The sequence below is a fragment of the Rana temporaria genome, chromosome 4 (assembly GCF_905171775.1).
Source record: "Rana temporaria chromosome 4, aRanTem1.1, whole genome shotgun sequence".
Lineage (NCBI taxonomy): Eukaryota > Metazoa > Chordata > Amphibia > Anura > Ranidae > Rana > Rana temporaria.
Genome location: NC_053492.1, coordinates 147,117,424 through 147,140,158, shown reverse-complemented (window position 1 = coordinate 147,140,158; position 22,735 = coordinate 147,117,424). Strand labels below are relative to the sequence as shown.

General features: G+C 45.2%; 1 pseudogene; it reads left to right on the top strand.

Annotated features, from left to right (window-relative positions):
* Positions 1-229: 229 nt before the first annotated feature.
* Positions 230-407, top strand: LOC120938470 (annotated as a pseudogene).
* Positions 408-22,735: the final 22,328 nt, after the last annotated feature.

The window sequence follows — 22,735 nt, the reverse complement described above, 5'->3', positions numbered from 1 at the left end:
AGAGGGGACAAAACACAAGGAAGCACCTCCTTTAAACAAGCCTCAGGGACAGAGGTAGGCAATGCAGGCTGAGGAGAAACCACAGACGAAGAAGGAACATTTGCTGACAAGGCAAGAGGACTGGACACAAGCAGCAGGGGGAGACCAGACATGAGAAGGAAAAGAAGAGACAGAAGCTGCAGTTTGAGAAGAAAAAACCTCAGCAAATTCAGAAAAAGAAGCCATAAAATTACTTACCTGGCAGGGGAGACACCATGATCATGAAGGTGGTTCTCCCAGGGCAAGGCTCGGCCATTGCACTCTAGGCCGTGCTGATCGTGGTGTCTTCCCTGTCGCTTCTCGGCCTTTTGGCTAGGATCGAGTGTGGCATCTGTTCTTATTAGTTATCTGCGGAGCGCTGAAGCACCTCCTACATGAGGAGGGTGGATGCAATCCAAAGACGTCATTGCACCTGGAAGGATGGTTTCAGCAGGGACTACGCTGTGCTGCCCGACAGTTACTGGGGGCTGGCCCATGGTTGAGTCTGAGCCATCTGGAAGGGTGCTTCTGGTGACGATGGGTGCTGTGCTCGGTCTTGGTCTTTTTGCCGAGTTCTAGTCTGGCCTTCTGGCTGGCTGGTGTAAGTGCTATCTCTGTCAGCGATCCGGTAGGAGGAGCTGGTAATGCCCTGTGTGGTGGAACGGGGTAGGACCATGCAAATCCGCCGGGTTGACGGAGGGTCTGGAGGGGCTAGTATTGGTCGACTTCACATCACTAGGCTTAATACGCATCAGCCATCTGACGACAGCGCTAAAGCCACTCCTCCCCGCCAGCACTCTCTGCCTTCTCCAATAACCTGCAAAACAGACTCTCCATGACAGATACACAGGCAGCAAGCTGTGTATTACAGCTCCAGTGCCTGCTTATCCTGAGGTTTTCAGAAAAAGGTCCGCTCTCCAGAGAAGGCTGCTTATATAACCTTCTTCCACCAGGGGGGAAACTTCCAGATCGGCATGTGATGGGGAGGACATAATAAGACACCTGCACAGGTAAGAGGGCAATGGCCATACACACCTGTATTAATTAGCCTGCATTTGAAAAAAGGGTAAGATTCAAATAAGAGCCACAGCCGCAAGTCCATGATGGTGGGCCCACATTGTGCCCACCTTAATTCATTCTGTAAACATACAATGCAATACGTATGTGTGTGCACTGTGTTCCCATAGAGGCTTTTTATTTATTTTTATCAGCTAATTATCCCTTTCAGCCCTGAGCTGCAACACAGAATTCCTGTAAAATAATATTTAATGAATTTCTTCTATTACTACAGGTCATGTAAACAGGGGCCCGGGGGTTTACTTGGAAGTCACTTGACCAGTTTGTACACTTGCTTGCCTTAAGCTTTTAACATATTATATATCATATAGGAAGCCCAGAACCCTACACAAATAGAAGCTTTGATAATTGGATGCATTAACTAAACCAGTTTATACTTGCTTGCTTCATAAGGCAGGAAAGTAAGCGAAACTAGCGGCCCCACATAGTATTTCAGTGACCACTTGGGACACTTGGGTTGAACACTAGACAAAGCACAGAGGAAGCACTGTGGAAGTTAACCAGCTATCTGGCAGCAGACCCTGTCCCCTCTACTCTACTAAGGATAACAGTGCAGAACACACTATCAGTAGCACTAGTGTGCAAATGAACAATGCAGCTGTTATAGCACACTGACAAGAAGGAAGGCTGTGACAGAAAGAGCATACGTGACTTCACTGACATCAGAAAGAGCTTAGCTTACTGAAATTGGAACCGATCCATGGAATACCACAGCATGAAAGGCTAACGTGTTGGCTGTAGTATGTCTAAACAAGTAACTCTGGTAACATAGTTACATAGTTTCTGTATAAAGACACAAGTATATGAAGACTAACATTTAAACAATATTGCAAATGGCATTTTGTAGCTTATATATGTAGGTGAGGACATGTTTATTGACAGGCATATCTTTATACCCTGTGCTACCCAGGGATCAAAGTATGTCAACTATAGCGGCCCAACATGTTTCCTCATACTCCTTTCCCCTACCCAAATGCAGATTCACAAAAAAAATCAGATACCAGAACCTACAGCAGACAATAGGTGCAGGAGCTCCCCATTTTCGAGTCACCTTTTTTCTCTGCCCCTACCCACCTCCTAGTACAGTCCCTTTTAGACAATATAGAACCAAGTATGTGGGTGGAGTCTGAAGTGGTTTTAAAAAAAAAAGATAGATGAAGGTACGCAAAAATACAACATTTCACACAGACTCTCCCCCAGCAACTGCGGGGAAAGGGCGATATGAATTCAATGGAGAAACTTTTCTCCTCCCTGCGGAGCCTGGGACAGAGTGTGTCTAAAATCTATAAAACATTGATAGATGAAACAGGACCTAAATATCCCCCATATTTGAGTAAATGGGAGGAAGAAATAGGTTCTTTACAGGGAGATAGACAAAGGGATAAGCTCCTGAAGATAGCCTGTTGTACTTCTAGTGACGTGAAGACAGTAGAAATGTGCTACAAATTAATTGCAAGATGGTATATTACCCCACAAAGAGCACACAAAGTGAACACAGAGACACCCCCAACATGTTGGAGGGGCTGTGATGTTCTTGGGACTTTTGTACATCTATGGTGGGAATGCGAGAGGATTCAGCCATATTGGGAGAGAGTAATAGATAACATCAATCAAATAACTGAGGAACAGGTTCAGAAAAATCCGTGGATATGTTTGTTCCACGGCACAGATAGAAAGGTAGCTCAATATAGGAAAACTTTGGTCCCCTATTTCCTGAACGCTGCTAAAAGTCTGATCCCAAGACTGTGGTGAACTCCTGAAGCCCCCACCATTAAGGAATGGATAATAAAAATAGATCGGTTGATGGGCGTGGCCAGGCAGCGGATGTAGCCGTTTGCAACTGAAGTGAGCTCCGCCGAAACTCCGATCATTTATCCTGAGGAATAGGATACCAGTACCCCTAAAAAGCCTAGACGGGTGTCGGAAGGTACCAGGAATACGTACATACCGTTCTCGGATCGATCGCCCCATGATGTCCTCCGCCAAGTGCCAACTGGTGAACAAGCCCGTGGACCTCATGTCCCAAAATGGCACCTATGCAGGCTGCACGGCCAAGGAGAAGCACAGGGAGGCTGCCGAACAGCTGTTCTCCAAGCCGCTTACGAAGGATCCGGTGGCATCCTCCAGTACCCTGGAGGATTCATCCGGCGGAGTGTCTGAGGCTGATAAAACAGTGCCCCTGGAAGACACCGTCAGCCTCGGCCTAGTCTGGGACACAGTGAGTACTCCTATCCCGGTGTCTGATAGCCCTCAAGCCCCTGCAAGTCCTAATATGGAGGGAGAACCCACAATGAGGGACATTTTCGCGGCGGTTACCTCCTGTAACATGTCTATTGCAGTCCTTACCACTGAAATAAAGGGGATGAAATCTGAAATTACCTTTCTAAGGCAAGATGCCCAAAAGATGAGGGAAAGGACATCTGCATTGGAGGAAACTAAGCACCAATGAAGATGACATGGGACCCATGCAGAGAGACCTCACATATAACAATCACCTAATTGCACAGCATTCTTCCCGCCTGGAAGATTTAGAAAATAGGATGAGAAGAAATAATGTGAGAGCGATCGGTCTGCCGGAAAAAATAGAGGGGAAGAACCCTGTGGAGTTCATAGAGAAGTGGCTGATTGCTGCCTTTGGAAAGCAGGTGTTCTCTCCTATGTTTTCTGTGGAACGGGCACACAGGGTGCCTGCCAGGCCTCCGCCACCGGGAGCACCTCCACGTCCATTTCTGTTTAAGCTCCTTCTTTATAAGGATAGGGATGCTATCCTACATAATGCTAGATTTAGGAGTTGTAAAGAAAAACATTTTTTCGCCTTAATGCAATCTATGAAATAAGGTGAAAAAACATTGGATGCTGCCGCCCTCCCCCCGAGCCCCTGTTATACTTACCTGACCCCTCGAAAATCCTGCGCGGTCCCGAGATCCTCTTTGCTGCTTAGCCTGGCTGCTGATTGGCTAGAGCGGATGGATTGAGAGCAGCGCAGCCATTGGCTGGCGCTGCTGTCAATCACATCCAGTGACGCGTCCGAGGGGCGGGGCCGAGTTATACAGTGAGCGGCTATGGCCGCTCACTGTATCACGGGAGCGCGCCCGCAATTACTGACCACCGTGCGAACTCTCGCATGACTGTGGTGAGTAATTGCGGGGAGGACAGAGACAGCCGCCGAGGTACCCCAGAAGACATGGATTGGGGCCACTCTGTGCAAAACGAACTGTACAGTGGAGGTAAGTATGACATGTTTGTTATTTTAAATGAAAAAAAAATTCCTTTACTAACGCTTTAAGCCAGCTGCTCTGAAGATTGACAACACCAAAGTGTCCCTTTTCCCAGATTTCCCTGCAGAGATGCAGAAACGGAGAGGCAAATTCATGGATGTCAAGCGCCGCCTAAGAGATCTTGAATTGAAATATGCCGTGCTGTACCCTGCCCGCCAAAGAGTGGAGGTGTTCGGCTCCGTGCAATTTTTTGATTCTCCGTCCGCTGCTGCGCAATGGTTGGATCGAGAAGAACAATCGATCTGGGAGGCCCGCAATAGGCGCCCGGCTCCTTTGTGAATTACACTGTAATACCCTTCTATACCACATACGTTCTTTCCCCATTCCATGTACCAAGGCGGAGACTGTTTGCTTTTGTTGCAAAGGCCAAGGATTCCACATGTTCCACGATCGGGGTGGTCTACATGCTCCAGTGACCATGTGGCCTGCAATATGTGGGAAGGACTAAGCGCCCTTTGCAGGTTCGTTTGAACAAACATATTAATAATATACGTAGTGGGAACCCTAAACACTCTGTATCCAGGCATTATTTGTCCACACATGGTAAGGACCCCAAGAATACTATTTTTTTGGGCATCGATAGATTTAATGCACACTGGAGTGGGAGTGATATGGTACGGAGAATTTCGAGATCGGAAATGGCATGGGTGCATAGACTTAAATGTTATACACCTTTCGGTCTAAATATAGACGTCGATATCAATTGTTTTATTGGAGGTGTCCTCCTTGTGTGTGTTTACGTACTCTATTATCATTAATGCAACTTTATGTTCAGCCATCGTCACCATTGAATATTAATTCTGTCAGGTGTAATGCCCCCTTAAATTGTTTTTTTCCCCTGTGTGACCCACTTACATATGAAGGCACTGTAGGTTTAATGATGTTTAGTACACAATTAGTTTTTTTGTAAACTGGATGTGGGTCCCATTCAGCTGCCCGCTCGGGTCTATTTTTATATGTATTTATTAATTATTTTCCCTTTGACTCTCATTAGGAGGTCGGTCTTGTTTTGTGGTCATTAGAGCGGGGGTGCCTCATTGACACTTTTTTTTTTTTATAAATTCTTTATTTGTTTCAAGAATTACTTTACAGGATAGTACATTTCCTCTCTTCTACTTAATTGAACTATATCAGAGAGTTAAGAGAGCGATGGAAAAGAACCCCACCGTCCGTCCCCCCCCTCCTTCCTCCTCCGTCCTGGTTTCGCAATACTTCTCATTTTCCTCTCTTTCTTTCTAAATCTTGTTGCCCTCTCCTCCCCCCTCCCCTTCCCTTTACCTTAAAAAAAAAAGAAAAAAAAGGGGTTCATGTTGGCTATTCACCACCCCCCCTCCCCAACCCCTCCCTATACCTCTCATAAGGAGTCCAAGTCGACCGGTATCTATTATCCTGATCTTTCAATGCCATTGTTAAATTCTCCATTTGTTGAATCTCTGCCACTTTTGCGAGCCATTGTGCTCTCGATGGAGGAATCTCCTGCTTCCACATAGCCGATAATGGAATATCTAGTAATAGGACCGCCAATGGTCTATCCACTAAATTAATTCCTGTAATTTTATTAATTGTTTCCGTTACCATTTTCCAGAATTCCTGTATTTTTCTACACTCCCACCAGATGTGCACTATTGTCCCTTCCGCTTCAAGACATCTCCAACAGACATCTGACGTCTCTGGGTATATTCGGTGTAGTACTGTTGGTGTTAGTATTGACACCTTGACCGTTCGTGACCGGATACCAAACAATTGGTTTGTTATGTTTTAACTGTATGGTTTTCTGTGTTTTGATATGTTAATTGCTGTTATGGCTAATTCATATGTAGAACCTCCAATATGGATGGACATGTCCAATGTACGGTTCCCTTGTTCACTCTATGGCATGTTCAGTTCTTTTGCCCTCAACTTGTATGGGATGTCCGTCAGTACAAGCTTTGGGTTTTCTTTTCTTTCCCACACCTAAGATGGCGCTTTGGGCAGCCCTATTGGGACTCACATCGAGGCTGTACCAATCCCCTGTGTGTATTTATGCGGTGACGCAGAACGCTACCCCTTATCCCGTGACCACGTCCCCATCGAGACGAAACGTTGGGAGGCGACGTTCTGACGTCACCGTATCACGTGATCGGACCCGGAAAGACGGGCTGCACGTTCTGCTAGCCGGCCGGCATGAGATTTTTATACGCTCCATTTGATCTGCTCTGTTGTAAGTGCAAATCTTTTTATTCCATTAAACGTTTGTAAGGTTTTATGCTATGCGAGTCTCCCTTGTCTTTTTGCATATTCCTGTCAATTGACCTTAATCTGAGGATTCATTCACTGGGGAAGATTTGTTTGAGTGCTGGATTGCCCTGAGGATCCCATTTGTCCAATGCTGTGTTTGATCTCTTTGAGATCGCTGTATCTGGTAAGGGTCAGTGTTTGATTGTGGTGGAGGTGCTTTGTCAACACTGTCAGTATTCCACTTAAGGACCATCTTTTCACCGGGCATCACTATCACCTTATTCATCTACCTGGGACTTTTCCATTGTATATGTACTGCCAGCGCACACATTTGTGTCACTATTGTTATTATAAGGATTTACCTCCATTAAGCACAGTGCACTTTAGTTCAATAGCGCGATTACCTTTTTTTATAACAAGGATTCCACCATGGCCTTAAGTTTTGTTTTTTGTTTTTTATCAAATTTTTTGTTTTCTCTGACCCATACCTCATATGCCTGTACTACCTCCTCACTTATGCCACAAGGTTACTCATCAGGACAATTTGTTCTCCTACCGCCTTTCATCGTGTTACTTTTGAATATGTTTTTACTTGATTATTGCTCTGCCTGCCAGATCTTTGATCTGAATGTACATGTTTGTCTTTATCCTAATCTCATATTGTTGGATATACAATGTCTAAGTTAACTAGATGCTTGTCATGGAATGTACGGGGTCTGAAAAACCCTGTCAAACGTCTTGCCGTGCTACGCATGATCAAGAGGTTGGGCGCGGATGTAATTTGTCTGCAGGAGACTCACTTCCCCTCAGTGTCCACCCCGAAATTTGCTGTCCGACAGTTTTACCATGCCACTTATTCGGTGTACTCGAGGGGGGTGAGTGTCCTGATAAAGCAGGGTACTCAGTTTTCTTTTATAGATGTTAAAATTGATCCTAAAGGTTGATATATTTTTCTTCTTTGCTCCCTCTATGGGACGAAATGTGTACTGGTGGGGATGTATATCTCTCCTCCATTCTCAGCTAGTCTCCTTAAAACTTTGGCTGACTTTATGTCCCGCCTTCCGGGTATTCCGGTACTGGTCTTAGGGGATTTCAATAATTATCTGGATCATGGGAAAGATAAGTTTAGACCTAATGTGGGTACAGAGCCACGGGGGGGGGGGGGGCAGGGTCCTACACCTTTTGCTCGTCTCCTAGTGGAGATGGACCTCACGGATGTTTGGAGAATGCATAATCCAGGTGCCAAAGTATTCTCTTGCCAGTCAGACTCTGTTGGAGGCTTATCTAGGATAGACCTGGGGTTGGGTAATGCTCTTCTGCTGCCCATGGTGGAATCGTCACATTATCATCGGAGGCAGACTTCGGACCATTCCCCGCTAACTGTAGATTTGAGGGTGGGGGCGAGGAAAGGTAATAGTCTCTGGAAGCTTAATCCATTCTGGCTGTCCCTCCTACCAGATCCTGATCCAAACCCAGTGCTTCTCACTGACTTCTTTAAAGATAACATGAATTCTGCAGATTTTAGTACAGTGTGGGACACGGCTAAAGCTTACCTACGTGGCCAATTTATTAGAGTTATATCCCGGATTAAATCTAATACTAAGGAGTGAGAGATGCAGGTTCTAGAGGAGGTGCACCGATCGGAGGCACATTATGTAACAGACCCTACAGATACTAACAAAATAATATGGTTGGCCTCTCAGTCTATGCTTAAAGGGGTGTTCCAGTCATTTTTCATGTTTATTAAAAGTCAGCAGCTACAAAAAGTGTAGCTGCTGGCTTTTAATAAACATACACTTACCTGCTCCACGTTCCAGCGACGCGCCGGCCGGGGCTCTGCTCCTCTCCCCCCTCTCCGGCCGGCATCTTCATTCCAAGTGTGGGCACCCGGCCGTGACAGCTTTCAGCTTCACGGCCGGGCACCCACTGTGCATGTGCGAGCTTCACTGCGCATGCGCGAGCTGGGCTGCACCATCTAATTGGACAGGCGATCATCTGGGACCTGTCACGTGTCCCAGGCGAATGCCTACAGGGAGGGGCTGCAGAAAGGCGAATAGTCTAATTGTCTTAGCAGCCCCTTGGCGGAAGGAGGAAGTGGGACAGGAAGTCTCACTCCTCCTGAAGCCCCCACTGCCCCCCCAAAAAAATTAAATGTCAAATGTGGCATGTAAGGGGGCGAGGAGTGGATTAAGCGGAGGTTCCACTTATGAGTGGAACTCCGCTTTAAAGATTTGTCCCTACAGTAGGAAAATAAAAGGTTCTTTTTACAGCAGAAACACTTTGAGGAGGGTGAAAACACGGGTCATATGCTAACACTCCTGGCTAAGTCACAACAGCCCCCATTGCATATTGTGGCAATGACAGACGCTAATGGTTTACTATGTTACTCCACACGGTCCATTATGGACTGTTTCACTAAATTCTTTCAGGATGTCTACACGTCTAAAGTTCAACCCTCTCCAGGGGAGCTCCATTATTTTCTTGATAGGTACTCTATGCCACGTCTACCCGCCTTCGGATGTGGCCTTACTTAATGCCCCTTTATCCTAAGAGGAACTCCTGGATGCACTGGCGCATGCTCAGAATGGGCGAGTGCCAGGGGCTGATGGCCTTTCATCCGAGGTGTATAGCCGCTATTCTGATCAACTGATCCCTATCCTCTTGAAAGTTTATAATACAGCCTTTGAAACTGGCACGCTTCCTCCCTCAATGAATGAGGCTCTGATAGTAGTTCTGTTGAAACCAGGAAAAGATGCCCTTTCCCCGGATTCGTATAGACCTATCTCCCTGCTGACGTTTGATGTGAAGCTCTTGGCCAGGGTCCTGGCCACAAGATTGTCCAAGTGTATCCATCATGTGGTGCACAGGGATCAGTCTGGCTTTATACCAACCAGATCCACTTCCCAAAATGTACGTAGACTGTTTCTCAATATGCAGATACCCGCTGACAATCCTGGCAATAGGGCCATCTTCTCCTCGGACACTGCCAAAGCGTTCGATAGTGTTGATTGGCCCTATTTATGGGAAGGTATGAGTAGATTTGGGGTGGGTCCCTCTTTCCTAAAATGGGTTCAATTGCTATATAGCTCTCCCTTAGCGAGAATGAGAATTAATGGAGATGTATCTGAGTCCTTTTGGCTTTTTAGGGGTACACGGCAGGGGTGTCCGCTTTCACCCCTGTTGTTCGCCCTGGCTCTACAGCCACTGGCGATACACTTCAGGGCCTCGCCAGATGTCACCAGTTTCAACAGGGGAGCCAGGCAGGATGTTATCTCCTTATTTGTAGACAACACTTTAATTTATCTTGGCGACACTGATGTTTCTTTGAGGAATGCGATGAGTTTGATTGCAGACTTCGGAGACCTGTCGGGTTTCAATATTAAGTGGAACAAGTCTGTGCTTATGCCCTTAGACCCCTTAACAAACCCCCTACCTAATTGCGCTAAAGATATACTGGTAGTGAACGAATTTCGTTCAAGTGACTTCGGTCCCGACCCAGTATTCCTCTTTGAACCTGGTTCCGCTGCTCCGTAAATTCAGGGCGAAATGTTTGGCTTGGACGAAGCTTCCCCTTTACTGACAGGAAGGGAAAATCTAATTAGGATGGTGTGGGCCCCACAGCTCCTATACATTTTTCATAATACTCCAATTTGGATACCGCACAAATGGTTTACTCAGATTGATGCACAGTTTAGGGACTTGATTTGGGGCTACAAATTGGCGCGGATAAGTCTTTCCACGTTACAGTTAGCTAAAGATCAGGGGGGCATGGCAGTTCCACATGCCCGCTACTACTTTGTGGCTTCCCAAATCCAACATCTTGGCAAGTGGGGGGGGGGCAGATGCGGGCGATCCAATTAGGGCGTTGTTAGTCCCCTGTGGATCGGAGCTTCCCATCATATGCCATTTAGAGTAGGATATATATAGTAGGATATGAACATTTATCATCCATAGTCCTGTTGAACACCCTGTGGAAATACATTAGGTCTATTCTGAAGGTTAGGGGGGTGTGCTCATTTACACCCATTTGGAGAAATTCTTACTACAAAGAACTTTTTAAGCTCACAGACTTTCGCTCATTGGAGGTGGCAGGGATTCACTACATCTCCCAATTGTTTACAGGACTGGTCCTTAAATCATTTGCTGATCTCAGTGATGAGTTCTCTCTTGACAGAAGGCAATTTTATAGATACCTGCAGCTGAGACATGCTATACAGAGTGACAGTCCCCAACTACAGTAATAGCGCATCCCTTACTTATACCACTGCGGGTACAGTGTGGCGCTCTGGTGGTGCGGTACATGCTAGTTCTGTACATTCTTTTTTCTGAGTATTCTTTCCCCCCCCAGGCCCCAGCAGAGTGCATGCTGATGACTGTAATCCCCGAGACTACATTTCCCAGGATGCCCCACTCGTTTTTTCTGCTCCACTGTGGGAGGGGAGAAGAACAAGCAGAAAGCTTTCTTCTCTCCCGTCCCGTGCTGCAGACATGCCGACATGAGAAAGGGGGAGGAAGGGACATCCTGACAGCGGCCCGCCCGCTGCTCCCCCCCCTTACCTCACTGGGCAGACAGTCGGGACTGCTATGGTTGGCGCACAGCCCGCACACCGCAAAGGCCGGCCCTGCTGACCTTATCTCAGGTGCACCGTGCAGGGCTCAGTCGGTGGGCTCCAGCTTGGTGGCTCTCATTTTATCCTATAGTCTCCTCTCCCATGACCTCCATCCTGGTCGCACTCCCAATCTTGACTCCTTTCCAGACTCCCCCCTCAGAGACTGCAGACATGATAAAAGACAAGAGATGGTCAGAGGTTGCAGAGATGATATAAGAGATGGTAAGATACCGTGAACCTGATACAAGAGATGGTCAGAGTCTGCAGACATATAACAGATGGTCAGAGACTGCAGACATGATACAAGAGATGGTTAGAGACTGAGGACATCATACAGGAGATGGTCAGAGACTGCGGACATGATACACAAGATCAATGCATCAATGCAGCCTTACCAGTGCCCATTAAATGCAACGTGCCAGTGCCCATCAAATGCAGCCTACCAGTGCCCACCAAATGCAGCCTACCAGTGCCCATCAAATGCAGCCTACCAGCGCCCATCAAATGCAGCCTACCAGTGCCCATTAGTGCAGCCTACCACTGCCCACTAAATGCAGCTTTTCATTGTCCATCAAATTAAATCTACCATTGCCCACCAAATGGAGCTTATCAGTGCCCATGAAATGCAGCTTACCAGTATTCATCAAATGAAGCCTACCAATACCCACCAAATGCAGCCTACCAGTGCTCATCAGTATAGCCTACCAGTACCCATCAAATGCAGCTTATCAGTGCCCATCAAATGCAGCCTACCAGTGCCCACCAAATGCAGCTACATCAGTGCCCATCAATGCAGCCACATTAGTGCCCAGCAATGCAGCCTACCAGTGCCCATCAGTGCAGCCTACCAGTGCCCATCAATGCAGTCTATCAGTGCCCATCAATGCAGCCTACCAGTGCCTATCAGTGCAGCCTACTAGTGCCCATCAGTGCAGCCTACCAGTGCCCATCAATGCAGCTTACCATTGCCCATTCAATGCAGCCTGCCAGTGCCCATTCAATGCAGCCTACCAGTGCCTGGATGGATCTCCTGCTGTGTCACAGAGCTTGGATTTAAACTGCCCAGACGGCCACTGTAACAAAGTCCTTCCTCCTAGACCGGCTCCTATGATACATGTCACACCTATTCAATTTCCCAGCATTGGATCAGTGTGCCGTCTATCACAGGAGACGGTCTAGGAGGCGGGACTTTGTTACAGTGCCGCCCAACAATTCAGACCAAAACTCAGTGATACAGCGGGAGATTGCCGATGTGTGTGACATAAACAAGGAGAGGAGCATGGAGGGAGTGGCGAACTCTTGAGGCACTTGAACTTCGCCGCCCCAGTGGCCCAGGATTTGGCCCACTGAAACCACAGTTTAAAGCGGCCCAGGGCAGGCAGCCTTCCCAGAAAATTCCTGGTAGGCAAGTCCGGCCCTGCATGCAAGCTTCCTAGCTGCATCAGCCTGCATTGACAAGCCAGGCAAATGCATGTCTGGAAAGATGCCGGGGCTAAAATGTTTGCAATGGCACTGGCAGCAAGGAATGCAGGGGTGCCATGTGAGTAAATGCATCATGGCCAGATATAGAGGGGTTCTGGAGTGGGCCATGCCCCCCAGATTTCAATTGCACCCCACCCCTTCACACAGCATATACCTAGGCTACATTCACAGCGGCAATAAGGGCAGTGTGAATTGTAGCAGCAGTTCCTCCAGTGACTCTCAGCAGGTAGGTGCAGCTATATATATAATATAATGAATGGGGTCAGCAGCCACACCTAGCCAGTGAGAGCCAAAAAACGATGTCAAATATCGCACTAGTTTTATGTTGCCCTCTTTTACTTGTATAATAAAAATGTTACAAAAGAAGGAAGTTTTATTACTCTGATCATTATCTATATCAGTGATCATTAACTTGTGATCTGCCTGACTTCTTCTGCTCATCAGCAGTCCTTTTTGTTAGTGTATTTTATGTGTGGCCCAAGTCAATTCCTATTCTTCCAATGTGGCCCAGGAAGGTCAAAAGGTCAAAATATTTTTTAATGATTTTTAATTAATACATATGTAGACTGAGTATTTTGTATATTTGTTAGGAGTTTTTCTTTAAAGTGGTTGTAAACCTCAGATATGAAACATGAATAAAGCATATCCCTCTAAAGTGTGTACTTGTCTCAATTAAAGGGTCACTAAAGGAAAAAAAATGTTTTGCTGAAATGACTGTTTACAGGGTATAGAGACATTGGGCCAGATCCACAGAACAATTATGTTGGCGTATCTATTGATACGCCGCGTAATTTCAAAGTTCCCGCGTCGTATCTTTGTTTTGTATCTACAAAACAAGATACGACTGCATCTGGGCTCGATCCGACTGGCGGTCGTCTTAGTACGCCGTCGGATCGTAGGTGCATTTTTCCGCTGGCCGCTAGGTGGCGTTTCCATCTAATTCCGCGTTGAGTATGCAAATTAGCTAGATACGGCGATCCATGAACGTACATCCGGCCAGCGCATTTTTAACGTCGTTTGCATTCGGCTTTTTTCGGCGTATAGTTACCCCTGCTATATGAGGCGTATCCTTTGTTAAGTATGGCCGTCGTTCCCGCGTCGAATTTTGAATTTTTTACGTTGTTTGCGTAAATCGTTCGCGAATAGGTATTTGCGTAGAATGACGTCATCGTCGTAAACATTGGCTTGTTCCGGTTTATTTTCGAGCATGCGCACTGGGATACCCCCATGGACGGCGCATGCGCCGTTCAAAAAAAACGTCATTTACGTCGGGTCACGACATATTTACATAAAACATGCCCCCATCACATCCATTTGAATTGCGTGCCCTTACGCCGCCAAATTTACACTACGCCGCCGTAACTTACGGCGCGCGCATTCTTTGAGGATTCAAAAAAAAATGTAAGTTTCGGCGGCGTAGTGTATCAGAGATACGCTAGGCCCGACGCAAATATGCGCCGATGTACGTGGATCTGCCCCATAATAGTTAACTGATTCCTTTTAAAAATGATTAAAAATAGATAAAAAACAATCATATAATGTACCTACAGTTTAGTTTTGTTTTTGCTGCTGTTTCCTGGTTCTCTGATGTACAGAGACAAAGAGCCAATAGAGGGCAGTGAAGGTTTTGCAAAACGAAACTGGATTGGTGCTGAGGAGTTTTAGACACACAGTAATCACACCTCCTTGATTAGTCACCACAGTGAGAAATCTCCCAGTACTGTGGTGATCAGGAAACAGACAACCAGGAAGTGTCCAGAACAGAGAGGAATTACAGCAACATCAGAGCAAAAACGAACAATGAGGACATGAAACCAGGACTGCAGTAAGGTAAAGGAAGCTATTTAGCTAAAAAAAAAAAAAAATCCTTTAGTGACCCTTTAAGAACACTAGAAGTATTTGGTGCACTCAGAATTTACTTACATTTTTATGATTATTTCACTTAAATCATTTTTGCATGAAGTTCAGTCTTCAGATCTAAACAGAATTTATAAATTCTCATTAAAGATTTTACATGTTAATGTTGTAATATGTTGGCCGATTTATGTGGGATGTTTTATATATATATATTGTGACAGGAAGTCAGGTAAATCTGTGGGTGTTGTCACAGACGGGACATACATTTCTGCCTTGTTTAGACAATACACCAATTGTTATTAGGCGTCGGCTGCAAAAGTAGCCAGAAAGGGTCTAAGGGCGTTGGAAAACTTCAGCTGTTCAGAATGAGGCAATTAAGGCCTCTATAAGTAAGCCAGAGGATTACCACTGATTTGCTGCATCCTGAGGCTTTCTGAGTGAAGGAGAGCAGTAGCTGAAAGTCTTCTGAGGAGGTGAGGAGGTGATTGATTTTTCTGTGTGATAAAAATCAAAAAGAGACTATTGTTTTTCTGCTGTATGACCAGCAGTGTCTGCCCAGCACTAGGCTGTGCCAGACTCCCTAGATAGGTTCCTGTGTGGTGAAGGTAGACGCCCCAAGTGGCCAGGGTTTATTTTATGTTTGATTTTGTTTATGCTGTTTGGATGCTTGCACTTGTTTCCAGCAAGATGGAAGAATAAACCCAAATCTTTGTTTTCAACCGTCTTCGACTGCCTGTCTGTATAAATTCAGTGTGTAGTGAACCCATCCAGGGGGTCACACACCCCGCTACCGAGCTAACCCCTTACAATATATATATATATATATAAGTCCAAAATTGATCAGGCCAGATTTCAAACCTGTAATTAAATGTTACACATCAAAAGACGCTTGTCGATTGTCAATAGGCAAAGAGACAGGATGAATCTGTTTTACACATCAAACCATTACTCAGGCCACATGTAATCTAATTACTTATTAGAGGGAGCTTATTGGTATGCAAGGATGTATACTAATTAGCTCCCTAATACTAATTAGTGGCTCCGGCTGGGGTCATTACCTGCCACTCTGAAAGACAGGATGTAGATCAAAGACGGACAATCAAATTGCTCAGCTATTTAGTGGATAGAGAATATAAACTTGGAGGTGAGCCTTGTCACTCAGAGAATATACTCCCTATGTATTCTCTGTATGAATATATGTTGGTCTGGAAGTGATCAGAATATATATGTAACGTCACACCAATAACTTTCCACTAAGTACAACTATAGTTGCTTCTTTCCCAGTCAACTCTCTTCGTTTCTTCCTTCTTTCCGAATACCCTCTCACTTCCTGCGGCCTATTTAAACTCCCAGCACTGACAGGAAGGTGTTCCTCTATTGCTGACAGAACGCCACTGTCAGCTGGGCTTCCAGACTCACCTGATCTAAGCTCCAGCTTCCTGAACTGGACCACCAGGACTCCTTGTTCGCTACAGCTCACAGCAACCAGCTCCAGGCTCCCAGGACGCTCATCCATGCCCAGCTATCTGCAACCGCAAGTACTCTGCTATAGAAACCAATTGCTAAACGCTGATCTCCATACTTGTCGCTTGCTTCCAAGTTATGTTCACTACTATTGCTATCAATTGCTATGGAGTTTCCCTTAAGCCTGTACCAGCTCTCATGTAATGTTCACTGCTACAGATACCAGCTCTCATGTAATGTTCACTGCTACAGATACCAGCTCTCATGTTAATGTTCACTGCTACAGATACCAGCTCTCATGTTAATGTTCACTGCTACAGATACCAGCTCTCATGTTAATGTTCACTGCTACAGATACCAGCTCTCATGTTAATGTTCACTGCTACAGATACCAGCTCTCATGTTAATGTTCATTACTAACCCCTAGTGTGCAGTCCCAGTACTGCAGCTATACTTATCCTTATACTATTAATACCAAGATTTACTTTAAAGGGTCACTAAAGGAATTTTTTTTAGCTAAATAGCTTCCTTTACCTTACTGCAGTACTGGTTTCATGTCCTCATTGTTCGTTTTTGCTTTGAAGTAGCTGTAATTCTGCTGTGATCTCCACACTTCCTGGTTGTCTGGCTCCTTATAACCATCATACTGGGAGATTTTCACGGTGGTCTAAGCTGTCATTACTGTGTGTCTAAAACTCCTCAGAACCAATCAGATTCATTTTAAAAACAAAACACTGCCCTGGATTTGTTTGTTTTTGTTCTGTGAGTCTTCCCGACTCACCTCTCACCCGGAACTTCATGTATGTCCTTTAACCACTTCCCGACCTCCTCATGTACATATACGTCAGCAGAATGGCACGGACAGGCACATGTACGTACCTGTACGTCCTCTGCTAGACGTGGGTGGGGGGTCCGATCGGGACCCCCCCCCCCCGGTACATGCGGAGGTCGGGTCCGCTCGGGGAGCGATCCGGGACGACGGCGCGGCTATTTGTTTATAGCCGCTCCGTCGCGATCGCTCCCCGGAGCTGAAGAACGGGGAGAGCCGTGTGTAAACACGGCTTCCCCGTGCTTCACTGTGTCGGCGCATCGATCGCGTCATTCCCTTTATAGGGAAGACACGATCGATGACGTCATTCCTACAGCCACACCCCCCTACACTAGTAAACACACACAAAGTAAACCCTAACTCCTACAGCGCCCCCTGTGGTTAACTCCCAAACTGCAACTGTCATTTTCACAATAAACAATGCAATTTAAATGCATTTTTTGCTGTGAAAATGACAATTGTCCCAAAAATGTGTCAAAATTGGCCGAAGTGTCCGCCATAATGTCGCAGTCACGAAAAAAATTGCAGTAAGTAGTAAAAAAAATAAAAAAAATTAAAATAAAAAAAAACTATCCCCTATTTTGTAAACGCTATAAATTTTGCGCAAACCAACCGATAAACGATTATTGCGATTTTTTTTTACCAAAAATAGGTAGAAGAATACGTATCGGCCTAAACTGAGGGAAAAAAATGTTTTTATATATGTTTTTGGGGGATATTTATTACAGCAAAAAGTAAAAAATATTGCATTTTTTTCAAAATTGTCGCTCTATTTTTGTTTATAGCGCAAAAAATAAAAACCGCAGAGGTGATCAAATACCACCAAAAGAAAGCTCTATTTGTGGGGAAAAAAGGACGCCAATTTTGTTTGGGAGCCACGTCGCACGACCGCGCAATTGTCTGTTAAAGCGACGCAGTCCCGAACTGTAAAAACCCCTTGGGTCTTTAGGCAGCAATATGGTCCGGGGCTTAAGTGGTTAAAACCGAAAGTGAAACTAGAAGCACATTATATGATAGATTAAATTCAATTTTTAATCATTTTTTAAAAGCAATCAGTTAACTTTTATGTCTCTATACCCAATAAACAGTCATTTCAGCAAAAAAAATGTTTTCCTTTAGTGACCCTTTAATGTTGCTTATGCTGGAATAAGCACTATTTACTTTAACAAGGCTGTGATGATAGAACCCAAACTCTTAACTGAGTTAAGAGTGAAACCTGGGTTCGAACCTGAGAAGTCTCCGCAGTTGCGATCCATAAACCTGAAACTAATTTGGCGTATTGTTACAATATATTCTCTATGTATTCTCTGAGAAATATGGCACAGGTCTAAGATGAGACTTTGAATTACTCTGTTGGATTTTGTATCATCTGTGGAATTTGGACTTTGTTCGTTTTTGGAAGTTAATTAAAATGCGTTCTCTGGAGAGCCTGTGCGTTGCTGCGGAACAACCTAATTTATAGTCATCATATAATACCTAAGATATCAATTATCTACTGGACACTATACCTAGCTATATCACTACAGTTAATCTAACCACTTCAGGACAATGCACTATATATATATATGTCATTAGTTTGACATTAAATAACAGGGTTATGGCAGCAGCTAGCTGCCATAACCCTGGTATTTTTAAAAAAAAGCAGGCGATCAAGTATCCATAAAAGTGGTCCCAGCAGCAGATTCACCACAGGATCACTTTTATAGGCGGCAGGAGAGGTGCGCCTCTAGCTGCTTTCCGGTAGTTTCCCTGATTACCAGAGCCGTCAGTAAAGGGGGAAACGATTCGATCCCCTGCATACGCAAGTTGCACCCACATATGAAAATGGTGTTCAAACCACACATATGAGGTATCACTGCGATTGTTAGAGCAAGAGAAATAATTCTAGCACTGGATCTCCTCTGTAACTTTAAACAGGTAACCTGTAAACATTTTAAAGCATCGCCTATGGAGATTTTTAAATACCGTAGTTTGTCGCCATTCCACGAGCATGCGCAATTTAAAAGCATGACATGTTGGGTATCAATTTACTCGGCATAACATTATCTTTCTCATTATACAAAACAATTGGGCTAACTTTACTGTTTTCTTATATTTTAATAAAAAAAAAAGTGTATTTTATTATTTAAATGCGTTGTAAGACCGCTGCACAAATACGTTGTGACAAAGTATTGCAAAAATCTCCATTTTATGGTCTCTGCTAAAAATATAATGTTTGGGGGTTCTAAGTTATTTTCTAGCAAAAAAATACTGATTGTAACTTGTAAACAACAAATGTCAGAAATAGGTTTCAAAAAGTGGCGGAAATTAATGCAATGGAGGATTTGGTGGCCACAGAGAAAGGCCTCCGTGAGAAATTTCTCAAGAAATTGTTCTATTGGCACAAATTTGTCTATTCTGAGGAGTTTGCGGAGCTGGTGGCTTAGTCCCCTGGAAATGGGACTCCTCGGGAGGCTCCCCAGACATGGATGGATTGACTGGTGGAGGGTACCCCCTTCCCTCTTTGTCCCCCCTCTTTTTTTCCTCCTCCCCACTCTTCTTCTTCTTCTGATTTTCCCCTACTACTCTCTTCTTGTGGCCAAGACCTTAGGGTCATCTCTGATTTTTCTTTGCTTTTAAATAACAAATACAGTGTTTGCCATGAAAAATTGCCATGCGGGGTACAGAGACTTCCAGGACATGGAAAGTCCAGGGCTGTTTTTCTTCTGATATTTGACCTCCTGGTACTGCAATGGGGTATTTGTTCATTTGGGCAAGTCCTTGAATTGTTTCATTTTATGCACACCGTTGTGGTGGTTTCTTTATTTATGAATGTTTTACCTAAATAAAGAATTGAAAAAAAAGAAATAGACTTGGTCCTTAAGTGGCTAATTAAAAAAAATATATATTTTTAAATATACAGCTGCCATTAAAATAATATCTGCTACTCCTGCCATGGACATATGTGTTCAGCCACTTGCTGTTATGGGATTTGTGCTTATGCATTGTCACCCATTTATATACTCCCACAATGGAGAATATAAGCAAAAAAACAAAAGAACAAAAGCTGGACAGCCGCACTCCAAAATTTTCTTTAAAAGAGATGTCTTTATTTTCAACTGTGCATACAGTCACTGCAAGCCCACAAAAATCAGTATGGCCAAAAACATACTGATTTTTGTGGGCTTGCAGTGACTGTATGCACAGTTGAAAATAAAGACATCTCTTTTAAAGAAAATTTTGGAGTGCGGCTGTCCAGCTTTTGTTCTTTTGTTTTTTTGCTATTACCGCATTGCCAGCACCCTGGTGGTTCAACAACCCCTGATCATCACGAGGCTCACCTGGAGCGGTGAGAATTCTGTCTGAATGGAGAATATAAGCAGTGGTGCACACTTGTAGACAGGTATAGTTCTCACTCCATCCAGCAGGTTGTACCTTACCACTATGCAGACGGAGGGGAAATTTAAAGGGAGAGCAGCTGTCCAACTGGATTGTATGATACCCAGAGACATTCCACTGCCATTTGGTTAGGGCAGCCCTTTTAAATGGGGGCCGCTGTCGGGATTTGGCACGTGGATAGTGTAGCGAGAGGAACACCGCTTGGCAGGGACAGAAAATTGGCAATAGAAGGAGGTTCTAGTTAGAGGTCGACCGATATGGGTTTTTCTCTGGCCGATGCCGATGCCGATATTTAGAAATTGGGGAGGCCGATGGCCGATATATGATGCCGATTTTTGCGGCCGATATTTTGGGCCGATTTTTGCATTGGGATGCGTTGTGGAGGGGAGATGGATGGTGCTGGGCGTGGGTGGGAGATGTGTTGTGGAGGAGGGATGGATGGATGGTGCTGGCCGTGGAGGAGGGATGGATGGATGGTGCTGGCCGTGGAGGGGGGATGGATAGATGGTGCTGGCCGTGGAGGAGGGATGGATGGATGGTGCTGGCCGTGGAGGAGGGATGGATGGATGGTGCTGGCCGTGGAGGAGGGATGGATGGATGGTGCTGGCCGTGGAGGGGGGATGGATAGATGGTGCTGGCCGTGGAGGGGGGATGGATAGATGGTGCTGGCCGTGGAGGAGGGATGGATGGATGGTGCTGGCCGTGGAGGAGGGATGGATGGATGGTGCTGGCCGTGGAGGGGGGATGGATAGATGGTGCTGGCCGTGGAGGAGGGATGGATGGTGCTGGCCGTGGAGGAGGGATGGATGGATGGTGCTGGCCGTGGAGGAGGGATGGATGGATGGTGCTGGCCGTGGAGGAGGGATGGATGGATGGTGCTGGCCGTGGAGGGGGGATGGATAGATGGATGGTGCTGGCCATGTGTGCATTGTGGAGGGGGATGAAGATGATTGAGTTGCATTGTGAAGGTGGATGAGGATGAGAGTTACATTGTGAAGAGGCAGATATCCACCCAGAGTCATCATCCATTTTCACAATGCAACGCAATGCCTGCTTGTCAGTCTTAGCCAGGTGTCCCATTAAAGGAGATTAAAGTCTACAGTGGGCACAGCAGCACACAACATTTTTGACTTGCCCTTTTTTTTTTATAGCTATAAGAAGCTACAATGCACTATAAAATAAATTGCATAGCTTGAATGTCTTTTGCTATCTGTAGCCTTACAACCTTCACCAGATAGAATTAACTTGTGTGACATGCTCTGATGCAGCAAAAAAAGATGTTGTAAAGCTAAAAAAAATAATTCCTTGCAAGCTTTTTAAAAAATTACTGGTATGTAGGGAAAATACAGTAATGCTTGGTACCTTGCAGCTATCTAGACTCCATGCAGGGAAGGAAGAGGAGGTAGTGCTGGCCATGATCACCTCTCTGAGTTACTAGTCAGACAGGCAGCAGTGGCGGCAGCGGCACGGGCTTGTGACATGTTTGATCATCACGATGCTTTCTTCCTCTGCTACAGCCCGCCGAGGTAGGGGGGCGGGGCTGGGCGGTGCTACTGAAACTTGTTTGTTTCTCTCCTCTATAGGGGCCGGCACAGGCTATCAGCGGCGCGGGTAATGATTTCTCGTGCTGCTGTAGGTGGAGTGGGGCAAAGCAGCGTTTAGTGTAGCGGCCGAAAATCGGCCTAATTTTCACAATAATCGGCCGATGCCGATTTCTTAAAAACGGCCAAATATCGGCCGATATATCGGCCGGCCGATATATCGGTCGACCTCTAGTTCTAGTGTCCAGTTAGGTTATAGATCGAAACAGGAACAAAGATTTTCTCTGGACAGCCGCACTCTGAACAAATTGTAGCCTTTTATTAAAAGAAGGACAGCACTACAAGTCACAGCAAAATAAAATAAAACCTGACTGCTGACGCGTTTCGCACTAAGCACTAGTTTAGCACTAAGCACAGAGGCGATTCAGTTCGCATGTGTTGCGCTATATATACAAGTTTCTCACTCACTCAGTGCGAAGCGCGTCAGAAGTCAGGTTTTATTTTATTTTGCTGTGACTTGTAGTGCTGTCCTTCTTTTAATAAAAGGCTACAATTTGTTCAGAGTGCGGCTGTCCAGAGACAATCTTTGTTCCTGCTTTGCTAAGTGCATTGCCTGCACCTGAGTTGTCTGCAACGGAGAATATTCATCTGGGTTCCCACCTGGAGCGGCTATTCCCTTTTCCCCTAGGTTATAGATAGACTTAGAATTATTGAATAGCTGGGTTTAATTAATGAGAGGGAACAATGTGCAAACAGCAAGAAGCAAAATGTAGTAACTAATCAAAAATAATTACCGTAATTGCTGTGGGTTACTGCATTTTCACTCTTGCTGTATTATTGCCTTATTAAAAATCTTTTGATTTGTAATCACTTTGAAAAAACATTAAATTATGTTGTTATGGGCCTCTGTACATCAATATTGCTCATTGCACTGCTTTAAAAGTCTGAAACTTTGTATACAGACAGACCAAGTGCTTCTTACCA